The following is a 13,810-nucleotide window of genomic DNA, read 5'->3' as shown; positions in this document are numbered from 1 at the left end:
CCCTATTATTCGATGATTCTGAAACGTCCATGGCTCCGGAGTGCGTTGCAGGTGGGTCCACCGAGGGGCCTCGTACGCAGCAAGTGAAAGGGGATTTTATTCTTACTAATGATGCTTCTTTGGAGAGCAAAGAGGCTGCAGTCTTGTGGTTTCCATACCCCAACCCAGGGGTCCTCCCAGGGTCAGGCGGCCCAGCCCCCATTGGGACCCAGGGCCGGCCCCGGACCAAGGCCTGGGGTGCCGGCCGCAGCCCACCTGCTTCAGGCTCCATCAGCAGCAGGGTGGCTGAAATGGCACCTTCTGGGCCCCATCCGGACCGTCTCGGCCGGGGCCTCCGCCGCCTTGGTGATCGGGCAGCTCACTAGGTCATGAATCCGTCACCCGAGGGGGCTCCAGCATCACCTCCACGCAACGTCAGGGCACAGGCGGGAATCTGTTACTCTCACGAACCGACCATGTTAACACTGAACCCGCGATGCCATGTCTGTGAGGTCCCACCGCACCCCTGCCAGGTGCCCGCGGAGCTTTACACGCCGGCCCTCTGCCGCCTCCGTCTACTCCACTCCTGCACGGAGCGCCCCTCGAACCCCACAGCTGGCGGTGCCCTTCACAGACGGGCCCCCAGCTCAGTCCGAGCCTCGAGCTCATACCTACTGGAACCGGGGTCCCAGGGCCTCTGTCCCTCAGGTCACCAGCATGTTTACAGAACGTGTGAATGACACATTTTAGACGGGGCGTTGACAATCCCGAGAGAGGGAGGAGGCAGTAATGGGGGGAGGGTTTCTATGAAGGTGGTCTGGCCCCCCTCAGGGACAGTTCACCTCTAGCGCACCTCCGTGGGGACCCCCAGACCTGTGGGCACCTGAGGAGAACAGGCTGACTCCCTCCGGCGGCCGTAACTCCTAGGAAGCTGGGACGCTCACTCCCGTCCCAACCTTGGCCTCCTGGAGGTGTTCTGACCTCGCCCAGGGACCAGGCCTGTGTCCCTCCAGGGTTTGCATCAGCACCCAGAGAACTCTCTCACCCCTGCACCCAACAGCACCCTGTGGTGGGCGACTCTCCCCACCTGGACCCTCCCCACCCCCTCGCACCCCTTCGCCACGAAACCGGGCCACAGAAAGAGGCACCGTTAGAGCAGGCACAACCGTGGGTCAAACAGCGTGGCTTCGCCTCCACTCGAGTCTGTTTGCCCAACCGAAAGGCGCTTTGTGTTGAAGTCAAACCATCCTTAATGCACTTTCCATTCTCTACAAAAACCGCAGCCGCCAATTAAGAAACAAAACCGAACCACGACGCGCACCTCTCTTGCCTGGTTCACCATTTTCTTTGATCCATTAAAATCCGAGAGCCGGTCCTCCTGCGCCTCTTGAGCGAGGCGGAGAGGGAACGATTACCCGTGAAGTGGCCGCCCGAGTGTTTGCATTGCGATGAAAGAAAACCTGTGAGGACCTGGGATAAAGGAGGGAAATGTCGGTCTCTCCAGACCCCATCACTAATAATATTAATGAATTAATGATTTACTCGGGCCGTGGATGTCTATTTGCTCGGCCGCTCGTGAGCATACAGCGTTTCCTTAGCAACCGCGACATCGGGCTGGACTTCATCTCTCCGAGGACCGAGGGCCGCTCTCAAGGAGCGGCTCCCGGCTCCTCCGGCTTCGCGGCGTTTTCCAGTGTTTGCGGAAGGGAAAGTGATGAATTGGTGTATTCTAAAGGGGCCCTTTCCCTCCTTCCCCTTTCCTTCCCATGACCGTGGAAACCTGACGTTCGGAACACCTACTGTATCAACACCCAGTCCCCCGCCTTCCCCCCGACAGAGCCTCGGTCCTAGCCAAACACCGCCGCTTTCCCCGCGGTGTCACCTGCTGGCGCGCTGTGCAAGCGCGGGCACACTCAGGCCGTCGCCCTCTCACCGACGAACAAAAACGTTGATTTATGTCCTCGGTGGACTTTAAAACCCTCAGTAATCTCATTGCCTGTGGACGGGACCCAGCCGCAGACTGAATACGTGCTCACAAAGGGCGGGTGGGAGGGGGGAAGGTCCTGGATGTGCCCGGTACAGAGCCCACTTATACCCACAATAGCGCACGTGGCAGCGAGTCCCATTTCCTCGGCGCAGATGCTTACAAGGGACCGTAGTCGGACAGACGGACGGAGGTGGCGCGGAATAGAATTAATACAGGCTAAGAGTCACGCCGGACGCCGTGACGCCGTCTCTGATCTGCCGCTGCCGCTGAGGAGGTTCTTGTAAGTGGGTTTTGTGATTTTCCTTTCGGGGGTCAGATTATAAAAGAAATAGAGGCGAGGGAAAGAAAACGAAAAGGGGGAGTCAACGTTTTCCAACAAGCACAAACCTAGGAGGTCCGAGCTGTGTCCCCCGCGTCGATGAGCGTCTCTTCATTTCTGTTCGTTCCCCCTTTTCTGCTGTAGCTGCCACGTCTTGGGTCTGAGAAGCACCGGCCATGGGGTCACCGTCAAGGTGAGGCTGAGTGGAAAGGAAGGGGCATCTGCCTGCGCTCAAATGAGGGTGTCCTCGGAGGCGAGACCCGGAGCTGGGCCTTGGGAAGCCCCTGATCTAGTTGGCCGGCTGTCCAGGCAGCAATAAAATGGGGTGCTGTCATGGAGACGGAATGGGGTTCACGTGGCCAGAGGGGTTTGGAAAGGCATTAGCTGGCCCTGGCTGGAGTGGCTCAGTGGTTAGAGCATCGGCCTGCGCACTGAAGGGTCACGGGTTCAGTTCCGGTCAAGGGCACGTATCTAGGTTGCAGGTTCGACCCCCGGTCCCAGTCGATGTGTCTCTCTCACATCGATGTTTCTCCCCATTCCTTCCACCCTCCCCCCCCAAAAAAATCAATGGGAACAATATCCTCCGTTGAGGGTTAACAAACAAAACAAAACAAAAAAAGAGAGAAAGGCATTGCCCGGACACAGAGGGGGAGCAAGGCCGTGGCAGGTACACGGGTCCGGGGAGACAACATTTATGGCAAATTTCAGATTCCCAAAGTATCGGGTCCCTTCCCACGTTAGCAAAATTCACCGGAGCAAACAACGGGCCGGTGCTAACGGCTCGTTACCCCGTTCACTCCTTCCCCCCTCACAGCCAGCAGCCTGGCTCTTAAACACACATCGGTCAGCCAGTCGTGAGTATTCGGACTAGAAATGCTGGGGAGGCAGCTCCGGCTCCCTCGGCTCTCGCCCCTCGGAGGTCACCGTGCGGGGGGCGGGGGGATAGCGAACTTTGAAAGGGCCCCGGGGTCCGGTGACCAGGGGTCTGGTGTTTCCGACACTACCCGGAGATCTGAAGTTGCAGGCCGGGAGTGTTAGAGCCTCCCGAGTGGAATCCAGTTGGCCCCGGACAAAACCATGAGAAACCACAAAAATTTTCCACTGTTTTTAACCAAACTTGGCGCTCCCTTATCTACAACCTGACCCAGGTCCTGAGGGAGGGAGCTCAGCCTGCTTGCACGTCCGTGGGGAACGTGAGGCCAGCCTGTCCTGTCTCCCGCCCGCTCAGGGTTTCCAGGAAAAATGTGACCGGCAGTTTTCATAAACCGTTCCCACGACCCCCCACCACCGGGCAGCCCACCTGCAGCAGGTGCCGGGAAATGAGCGGGGGGAGCAGGGCCGGCTGGAGGAGGGAGGGGCTGGAATACCCGGCCCCTCTCACCAGACCTTCCCCAACTTGGCCGCGTCTGGCCTGCAGCCGCTGCTCAAAGAAGCGGGGCCTGGGAGAGCACAGGGGCTCCTGGAGCCAACTACGGGCCCAGCTCCTAAGCTGGCTGGGGTTCTGCAGGACTCTGAAGGGCCGAGAAGGAGCAAAGACTGGGGCCTGGAATCGCTCGGCGCAAAGGACACACCTCACGTTGCTGCTGTGCGTCTGATTGGGACAGATTCACACGAGGAGGTGGACTTGAACTTGAATTTTATTAATTTCAGAGAGAGGAGGGGGAGGGAGAGATAGAAACATCAATGATAAGAGAGAGTCATCGGTCGGCTGCCTCCTGCACGCCCCCCACTGGGGATCGAGCCCACAACCCGGGCACGTGCCCCGACCGGGAATCGAACCGGTGACCTCTTGGTTCACGGATCGACCATCAGCACCTGAGCCATACCGCCTGGACTTGGGCGTTTCTCTGTTGCGATAGTGACACGGAGGGTCCTGACCGAGCAAGGCCGTTTGCAGCTGACCGCCGTGGCCTGTGCCGCCGTGGGCGCCTGCTGGGACCTCCCTTCCGAGCTGACGGCCCAGGGGAGCCCGGCTGGGAGATTTCTGGGCAGCCCCTGCCACAGCCATTTCCCGGCGCTTTTCCTTGGGAAACTTCCTTTTCTCACAGGCCCAGTTACGCAAACTTCAGCCGGACCTTTAGAAAAGGAGAGGCCCGATGGGACCGAGGCAGGCGGCTCACCGCTGGTGTCCTCACGAATCCCCGCGTGAGAACACATAGTAGGGTGAGTTTCGAGAGGCCCCAGAGCATAAGGGGCGAGGCAGGGAGTCTGGCCCCGGTCCCCCCCCCCCCCCGGGCAAATTCTGGTGGTGTCGCTCCTGGCATGTACCTCAGCTCCCCCACGCAGCCCCTCCATGCCTCAGTTTCCCCATCCGCTCTCTCTGCTGTAGGACTTAGGCCCTCCGCCTGCCAGCGACCTGGGGTCCACGCGTTGGGCCAGGCTGGCGGGACTGTCGGCCTCTGTCCACTGCGGCCCGACGCGGTGGGAGTCAGCGTCCCGGCTCCTGGGAAGCGGTGATCAGCGGGCATTTATCAGCCGGGCCCTGGTCGCGTCTTAGTTTCCATGACTCGTATTTTCCAGGGTCGCCCCTGAGCTGCGTGTTGAGGTCTCTTCTTGAGACAGAACAATGGGAGCGCATTCCTGCTCCGGTGGTTTGAAGTCAGGTCACACTCCCAGGCTATCTATCAGTCAGGAAAATAAACACGGGCGCCCCCGCCCCCTCTCCCCCCACCCACGGAGGGGAAGGCCGGCTGGGAACCTGAACACAATGCCTGGCTTTTTCCATCCCGCTCTGGGGGATAGTCACTTGAAGGTGGGGTTACCCAGAGGAAAATCAGACAGCATGCCCCCTGACCCGCGGGGAAAGGGCAGGCCCGTCACTGCTCGGCCGAGGGGGGGGGGGGCACAGGGCCTGTGAGCCGCTGCTGCAGGACTCTGTCCTGTCCGGCGGGTGGCCGGTTGGTCTCCGAGGACCCACAGGCAGCACCCAGAAGTCCTGGCTCCTGTGCTTTCCTCTGCTTGGAACTAGCTTCTCCCACACTTCCCTTCCTCTCCCCTCCTGCCTCCTCCTTTTAAGAAATATATTGTTTCTTGCCCGGCCGGCGTGGCTCAGCGGTTGAGCGTCGACCTAGGATCCAGGAGGTCGCGGTTCGATTCCCAGTCAGGGCACATGCCCGGGTTGCAGGCTCGATCCCAGGCAGGGGGCGTGCAGGAGGCAGCCGGTCAGTGACTCTCATCATTGAGGTTTCTCTCTCTCTCCCTCTCCCTTCCTCTCTCTGAAATCAATAAAGACGTATCTTTTTTAAAAAGTAATATACTTGTTCCTTTATTTCTTGCTGTTGATTGCTGGGGACAGGACGCCCCTGCTGTCCTCGAGTCCTTTCTCAGTGCACCCTGTCCTTGTCTCAGGAACGCATCACCTCCCCAGTCCCGCTAAGGACCCGCTGGGGCGTCTGCGCTGGTCCTAGCTCTCCCCGGCCCTGCCTTCTCTGTTGCTTGGGGATTCTTTTGTTTCTGTCTGTTTGCTCTGGTCTCCAGCACCAGAGGCTCTCCAAGCCCTTGCTCCTGGTTGTTTCTCACATTTGCCGGTGAGGCCGAAACCTGCTGAATGGGAGCCCGGTGCAGGCGGGCAGGGCCGCACTGCGGCTTCCCTGTGGAGGGGCCAGGTGGGCAGCGGCTCCGCAATGTCAGGATGGGGGGGCTGGTCTCCAGGCAAGGATTTGAGTGGGGAGGGGGGAGTGGGGAGGGCGCAGGGCAGACGCCTAACTACCTGGGGTTCTCGGGAGCGGGTGGCCGACTGTTCCAGAGACCAGCTTTTGGATTTATCTCAGACACCGGCATCCAGGAGAGGATTCTAGCTGCCGAGCTGCTGACCCTGCTCCCCCCGCTCCTGTAGCAAGGGTTGCACAGGCCTGGCGGCCGCAGGGCCCACACTGAAATGTGCGCTCCCCCCCCCCCCCCCCGGCCACCCCAACACTCAGGGAGTCACGGCGGGTCTGCAGGACCCCGGGCACCCCGGGCACCCCGGGCACGGGCTCGGCTTTTACACAAGGCCTAATTCGTCCTTACTGGGTTCCATCCTTTGTCTACTGCTCGATCCCTCCCAGGCCTCCCCCGCCCACCCCCCCTCGCGGCGGCACCGGCTGCCATTCCCACTGATTGCAATTTACCTCATTTGCATGTGGCTTTTTCATTATAATCCCGTGAACCTCCGTGTCTGTGTTGCCAGGCAACCGGGAGCTGACTCTCCCGTCACCACTGGCTGCCTGTCAGGGAGACCCTGGCATTTGCTGGTCCAGCCGCAGCTGTGCTGTGGGCTCCCCTCCCCCTCCCCCAGCCCCCAGCCCCCAGCCCCCAGCCCCCCAGCCCCCCAGGAGGCACCCTCTGCAGTTCCCTTCTGCTCCTGGTGTCTGTTTCTCCACAAGGTCTGGGCGACTGCCCCAGGCTCACTCACTGTCTCCTGGCGACTCTGAGATCGCAGCCCTCGCCTGCACGGGGAACCCTGGTCTTCTCTCCCTGAGCCCGGCCCCGTGGTTCTCATGAGGCTGCGTGAGGCCGGGCGTGATGCTCTGAGCACCGTGTGGTCCTCAGGACCGACTCCAGCGGCTCCCCGTAGTTATGCTCTAACCGCCCGCCCCAGCCCCCCAAACTCGACGCAGGTTTGTGGGCTCTCCCTCCATCGGGTGCCTGCGGGGGGGGGGGGGGCTCGTGCTTCCTTCCTCTCATCTCTCCAACTTTGAAGCTGGAACCTCAGGCGAATGTGATTGAATGTGGCTTGATGACAAGCCCTGATTCAGGCCACTCTGCCGGCTGGAGTGACCACCACGTGCACACCCCCAGGTTCTGTTTCGGAGACGGGGGTGTTGAAGCTATCTCGGGCCTAACTGGGGTAACCCGTGATGGGGGGCAAAGACAGAATGCGGGTAACAAGCCCACAGCCGAACATCAGGCCACTCTGAGCCTTGGGGCCCACGCCTTTGCCTGTAGTTATGAAGTAGCCCAAACAGCTTAACTTTCCCCAAAAGCCTCTTAGAGGAAGCGCGAATGTCAGGGCGGTCCCCTTTCCCAGGCCTCTCAGGGTACAACCACCTCCCGCCTGGGCCGGAGACCACAGAGCCCCTCGTTGTTAACCTGTCGCCAGCAAAGGGACACCGCAAGGAGCCCCACGGGAAGTTCTTCAGAAAAGTGACCCCCCCGCAGAAGTGCTGAACTGCAGGAGGGCTGAGGACACAGAGAAGGGTAAATGTTGGGCAATATCAACTATTTAAGGCAATGGTAAGTGACTAAGTGCTAAAATGCACACTATCAACGGCACCAGGGCAGGAAAGGGCTACACGGAGCCCGAAACCTTTACCCAAATAGACCAGATGCCGGAGCAGGTCCCAACAGAGCGCCGAAATCACAGAGCGTGTTCTCTGACCGCAGTGCAATTAAACGAGAAACTAATAACAGAAGGGTGGTTGGAGCACCCCCACGTGTTTGGGAATTAAGCAACACACTTCTGAATAACCCACAGGCCAGAGAGGAAAACACAATGGATGTCAGAAAATACTTTGAACTGAATGGTAATGAAAATAAACATATGGAAACGTGGGAGAAGCAGCTGAAGTGTGTAAGTGGAAACTGTTAGTTTTAAATGCATGAGTTAGAAAATAAGAGGGTTGGACATCAACGATCTAAGCTTCTGTCTCATAAACCTAAAAACAAAACAAAACAACAACCCAGGAAATTGAACCTAAAGGAAGGAGAAGGAAGCATCTCATGAAGAGTAGACACCAACGAACTAGAGGACAGATGTACAAGAGAAAAAAATCACACAGCCAAGTTAGGCGACGGAAAAGACTGTAAAACTGATAATCCCATGAAGACCGATCAGGGGAAAATCAGAAAGAAATAACCCCCACATTTTTCATCCCAATATCAGGAATAAAAGGGGCCATTACCGGAGGTCCCAATGATATTTTAAGCGTAATAACATTATGAACAATTTTATGCCAATAAAAGCGACAACCTGTATAACATGAGCACGTCCTTTAAAAACTACAAAGTAGCAAAAGTAATACAAGAAGAAATGAAAAAATCCCCAGAATCCTATACTGTTAAAAACAATTAAATCTGTCATTAAAAATGTTCTCACAAAGAAAACTTCAGACTCAGATGGCTTCATGGGTAATTTTGGAAACATTTAAGGAAGAAATAATACTAATTTTATACAAATTTTTATAGAGAGCAGAGAAAAAGAGAACACCTCCCAACTTATTTTATGAGGCCAACAAAACCCTGATATTAAAACTTAATAAGGACATTACAATACCAGAAATTTACAGGCTTATGTCTCTCCTAAATAAGATGAACGATCTTAAAGAAAACATTAGTAAATCCAATACAAGGTATAGTAAAAGGATAATTCCCCATCACCACGTAGGGCTTACTTCAGAAATGCAAAGTTGGTTTAACATCTGAAAATCAATCTGTGTATTTTGACATAGTAACAGAAAGAAGAAGAAAGAAACAAACATATGACCAGACCCATGGAGGCAGAAAGCATTTGATAAAATTCAACACTTGTTCATGGCAAAAACTGCCCAAGAATTAAGGATAAAATGTAAATGAAATTAATTAATGTAAATGAAATGATTAAGCACTTTTCCACTGTTGTCCACTATCAGCATTTCTGTTCGACATGGTACTAGAAGTCCTAGCCAGTGCAATAAGGCAGGAAAAAGAAAAGGTATAAAGATTGGGAGAAAGTAAAACTGTTTTTATTTTCAGATAACATAATTATCTACATAGTAAACCCCGAAGAACCTATAAACTATTACAATTAATAAATGAATTTAGCAAGATCACTGGATAAAATAATAGATGAAATTAAGTCTATTTCTATATACCAGCAGCAAATGAGTAGAAAATAAAATTAAAATAACTTACAATAACAAAAATATAAAACACTTAGGAATTCGCCTTTTGAAAGACACGCAAGTCCTACACTGAATACCATCAGGCATTTCTAAGGGAGGCTAAGGAAAACCTAAATAAATGGAGAGAGACACCACATGTGTGGACGGGAAAGTTCAATATGGTTATGATGTCACGTCAAGATCTATAAATTCGATGTAATCTCAATCAAAAAATCCCAGCAGTGTTTTTGTAATAGATATGGACGTAATGACTTATATGGGATTGAAAAAAACCCTAGAACAACCAGAACAATGCTGAAGACAAAGAACGAAGTTGGAAGACTTGGTCCTATTAAGACCTATTGTAAAGCGACCATAATTCAGCAACGGTGATTAGGTAGTGTGGGATTGCCATTAGAATAGGCATAGCCCAGTGGGATAAAACAGGGTTCAGAAACAGACCCACTTAATTCACAACAAAGGAACGTAAGCAAGACAGTAGAGGAAAGGATGGTTTCGTCAATAAACGATGCCGAACTGGATATCCACGAGGAAAAACATAAATCTTGACCCCTGCCTCGTAGCATCCACAAATACTAATTCATGACAAACTGTATTCCTAATGAGATAAAGCTTCCAGAAGAAAGCCCAGGAGAATATCTTCATGACTTTCAGAGAAGCAAAGATTTCTTAAACAGGACATGAAAGTCATTAATCTTTAAAAACAAAAAACAAACACAAAAACAGGCTGATAAATTGCACTTCATCAATATGAAGAACTTCTGTTCATCAAGAGAAACCAATTAAGTGAATGAAAACACAGGCTGCAGCCCCGGTCAGGTCGCTCGGTTGGTTGGAGCATCATCCTGATGCTCCAAGGTTGCGGGTTCGGTGCCCGGTCAGGGCACAAACAGGAATCAACCAATGACGTAAAAATAAGTGGAGCAACTAATCAATGTTTCTCTCTCTCTCTCTCTCAGCCACTAAAAAAAAAAAGAAAGCAAGCTCTTTCTGCTCACCGAGGCGCCGGGGCAGCCTCCCCAGCAGACGCAGGGGTGCAGGTCCGTGTGAAGACTGACTGGCAAGAGCATCACCCTTGAGGCTGAGTCCAGTGACCCCACTGAGAGTGTCAGAGCTAAAATCCAAGACAAGGAGGGCCCCCCGCCTGACCGGTGGCGCCTGATTTTCGCAGGCAGGCAGCTAGCGGACGGCCGCACCCCCTCAGACTACAGTATTCAGAAGGCGTCCACCCTGCGCTTGGTGCCCCCCTGTGCTGTCAACTGCGGCAAGGAGAAGGGTGCCCACGCCAACAACCTGCGCCCCGAGACGGTTAAATGTGGCCCCGCCACCACCTCCTCGGCCCACAGGGCCGCCTTCTGCCCGGCCTCTGTGATCCTGGGGCCTCATAAAGTCTCTCTTGTCGACTGCAGCAGTAAGAAAATAAAAGAAAGAAAGAAAACGCAAGCTGCGGGCTGGGAGACGTTTCTATTACACATCAGGATAGGAGTCATAGCCAGGATATAAAAGGAACCTTTACAAATCAGTAAGGAAAAGATGAGCATCTTGATGAAAAGCGGGCAAAAGGAGCCGTGTCCCTGCCCAGCCGCGAGGGGGTCCTGGTCACGTCCGGCTCAGCAGACGGCCCCTAAGACCCACTGAGGCAGGCACCAGCACCCCAGGGCCCTAGGGCACCAGTCAGCGGGTGGCCCGGCCTCCGTTTGCCTTCAGTAACACTGGTGCCCAGGGTCCCTGCAGAGGACGGCCAGCGTGCCCGCGGTCCTGGCCGGAGGAGGCCTTTCTCTGGGCCGCGGCCTGTCAGCAGCCACCGCTGAAGACCGGGCGGCAGGCAGCCCTCCCGTCCCCTCCCGTCCCCTCCCCTCCTCTCCTTGCTCAGCGCCCCGCCCCCACCGCCTGACAAGCAAAATTGTGGCTGGTGATATAATATGACTAATAACGGGGAAGCAGCGAGAATACCCGGAGGCCAGAGATAAAATAAAACGGCGATGACAGTCGCTGCGGCCGCTGAAAGATACATTTACGGTGTTCCTTTCCAGCGCGGCGTGGGCCGGGCGGGGGGGGGGGGGGGTGCTCCAGGGACGCCCGTGTCCTGCTCAGCAAAGCCCTCTGCGCTGGGACAGCTCCGGGGGCTGGGGGCTGGGCAGGATGGGGGCCTCCTCGGAGGGGCCTGGAGCCCGGGGCACGGGGTGGGGGGGCGGGAAATCAAACCCGGGAAGTGACTACCGGTCCCTCTACCAAGAAACAGAGCAGAGGGCGGCCTGGGGCCTGTCCTCTAACACAGCGTCCAGTGCTCATGTCCAGGTGCCTTCTATTTTCTTTTTTCACTAACCTGTGTTTATGGTGGTAAAACATACGTAAGAAATTTACCGCGTTGGCCATTCTTGAGTACAGTTCAGGGGCATTAAGCACACTCACCACCCCCCATCTCCAGAACTTTCTCACCTTCCCAATGGAAACCCTGTCCCCATGACACACTCACGCCCCACCCCCCGTCTCCCGTGACCACCCCTCTATTTTGTCCCTGTGACTGCGACTCTTCTAAGTACCACAGAGAAGTGGACTCGCGCAGGATTTCTCCTCCTGGGACTGGCCGATGTCGCCGAGCCCGGTGCCCTCCAGGTTCACCCGGGCAGTCGCGGGCGCCGGCTTCCTTCCTGATTAAGGCGGAATAAAGATCCATCGCGGGGGGGCCACAGCGTTTATCATCCGTCAGTGGGCACCTGGGCGGCCTCCACTGTTGGGCGATGGTGTCGGGTGATTTCTGTTATAATACTCTCTTCATCTTTTGTAAAATTATAATTTATGCCTCATTTTAAATAAAGATAGATGACTTCCCTTAAAAAAAACATGCTTGAGAACGGCATAGACTTAAAAATTTGGAGACCAGAAGCAAGGTGGGAGGTAAAATTAAAAGTTAAATGTCAGGTATGATTCAATTGGACATTAAATTTAGATTTGAGCTTCCCAGCAGCCAAAGTAACGTCTAGTTTGGTCCCACATCTTTTGCCAAACCAGGATCCTCTGTGCACTTAACCTATTGTCCTCTCGGAAGTAAAGCCCCTCAGCAGTCCAGTCAGGGGTTGGCAAGCTCCAGGATCGCCGCCCGCTGACCTCTGACCTTCACCCTGAACCAAGGGCCACCTTGTCCCCTTCACATCCCTCGCTGCCTAAGGTGTTCGTACCTCCGGCTTCTGGGTGGGGCTGCAGTAGCTCCCAGGCATCCTGACTGTGACCGTGCCTCAGACCCCGGAGAGAACGCACAGCTGTGTGGACCACGGCGGGGAGGGGAAGGGAAGTTGAGGCTGGCCTTCCCGAAATGTCTCCGAAACCCAACTAGGGAATGGCCGAAGCCCCAAGGGAACCCCCTGATCTCCAGCCTCAGGGAATGAAACGTCTCTTTGGCCACCCCGGCAGGGCCTGGGTTCCAAGCAGCGGCCTCGGCTTTGACCCAGCAGAGCCCAGGGACAGCAGCCAGGGCTGCGGGCTCTCCAGCGGGGCCGTTCCTGTGGTCACACTGAGCGCAGAAGACCCGGCGCTGGTGGCTCCTCCAGGCCTGGGCCTGGCGACTGCCCCGGGGAGTGGGCGTCAGGCTCCCTGCACCTAATAACCACCTTCTCTGGGCTAGTTACCTGCAAGCAATTAATTAAGCAATTATCGAGCCTGGGCGGGGAAGAGCGACCATCAAGGCGTCATGACAGGCCGAGGGACGAGGAGAGGAAAACATTCCTCTCTCATTTCTAAACCCCGCCTGGCCGCACAGGGCAACATCCAGGGGTGGGGTGAGCCCAGCGAGGCATGCATTTACCATTTTGAAACCTAAATTGCAGCTGTTTATCATTATTACCTCTTCTCCCCCCAAAAGCGGGTGGTATGAACACAATATGGCAGCATGGAACTTGAAGGGGGTTAATAAACCCATCCAGTCTGTCCAACTCTCGTCTGACAGTTCAGAGAGGAAGAGTTTAGATTCTGATCAAACGAATTTGGATTCCATCTCTGTCTCTCAAAAAATCATGCAACTTTGGGCAGTTGAGTTCCTCCGAACCCGGTTTGCCCATCTCCGCTTTGGGCATGACCGCGCCCACCTCCCTGGGTTGCCAGGGGAAACAAAGCACCTCCTGCCAGGTGCCCAGGCTCGGCGCCCACGGGTGCTCTTCCCTGCCGGAGCGCAGCGGTATTGCTCCCAGCAGCCTCTGGAGGGGGCGCCCAGCAGCTTGAGCTCTGACTTGCCCAGCAGGGCTGGACGTGGGTGTGGTGAGTGCTTGAGCCTCACTTCTCAGAGGGTGGGCACTGGGAGCAGAAACGGTGTGGGCGGGAAGCTTTTCCAAGATACACAGCAGGCTCTGCCCAGAAACCTTGGAGGGGGCAGGAGAATCTTTGAGAAGACCTAGGGGGACATCCCCAGGCGCTTTGCTAGCAGGGAGCCCCCTCTCTTTTTAAAAGTTTTTCAGAGAGGAAGGGGAAGAGACAGAAACAGCGACATCAACACTGATCGCCTGCCTCCTGCATGCCCCCTGCTGGGGATGGAGCCCAAAACCCGGGCATGGGCCCTGACTGGGAATCGAACCAGGACCTCCTGGTGCATAGGTCAAAGCTCAACCACTGAGCAACACCGTCCAGGTGGGGAAACCCCCCTTTTTTGAAGGACTCCCACACACAGGCCATAGG

General features: G+C 55.4%; 1 long non-coding RNA gene across 1 annotated transcript; it reads right to left on the bottom strand.

The window, feature by feature from the left end:
* Window positions 1–3,904: 3,904 nt before the first annotated feature.
* LOC308552774 lies at window positions 3,905–6,763 on the bottom strand. Its single transcript, XR_013998139.1, has 4 exons — window positions 6,679–6,763; window positions 6,395–6,490; window positions 4,554–4,728; window positions 3,905–4,360 (listed from the first exon to the last, which is right to left on the bottom strand). It is a non-coding gene; the product is annotated as an uncharacterized lncRNA (long non-coding RNA).
* Window positions 6,764–13,810: the final 7,047 nt, after the last annotated feature.

Source organism: Miniopterus schreibersii, assembly GCF_964146895.1.
Source record: "Miniopterus schreibersii genome assembly, chromosome: 2".
Lineage (NCBI taxonomy): Eukaryota > Metazoa > Chordata > Mammalia > Chiroptera > Miniopteridae > Miniopterus > Miniopterus schreibersii.
Note: the sequence above shows the minus strand (reverse complement) of the source record. Positions and strands in the feature narration are given on the sequence as shown.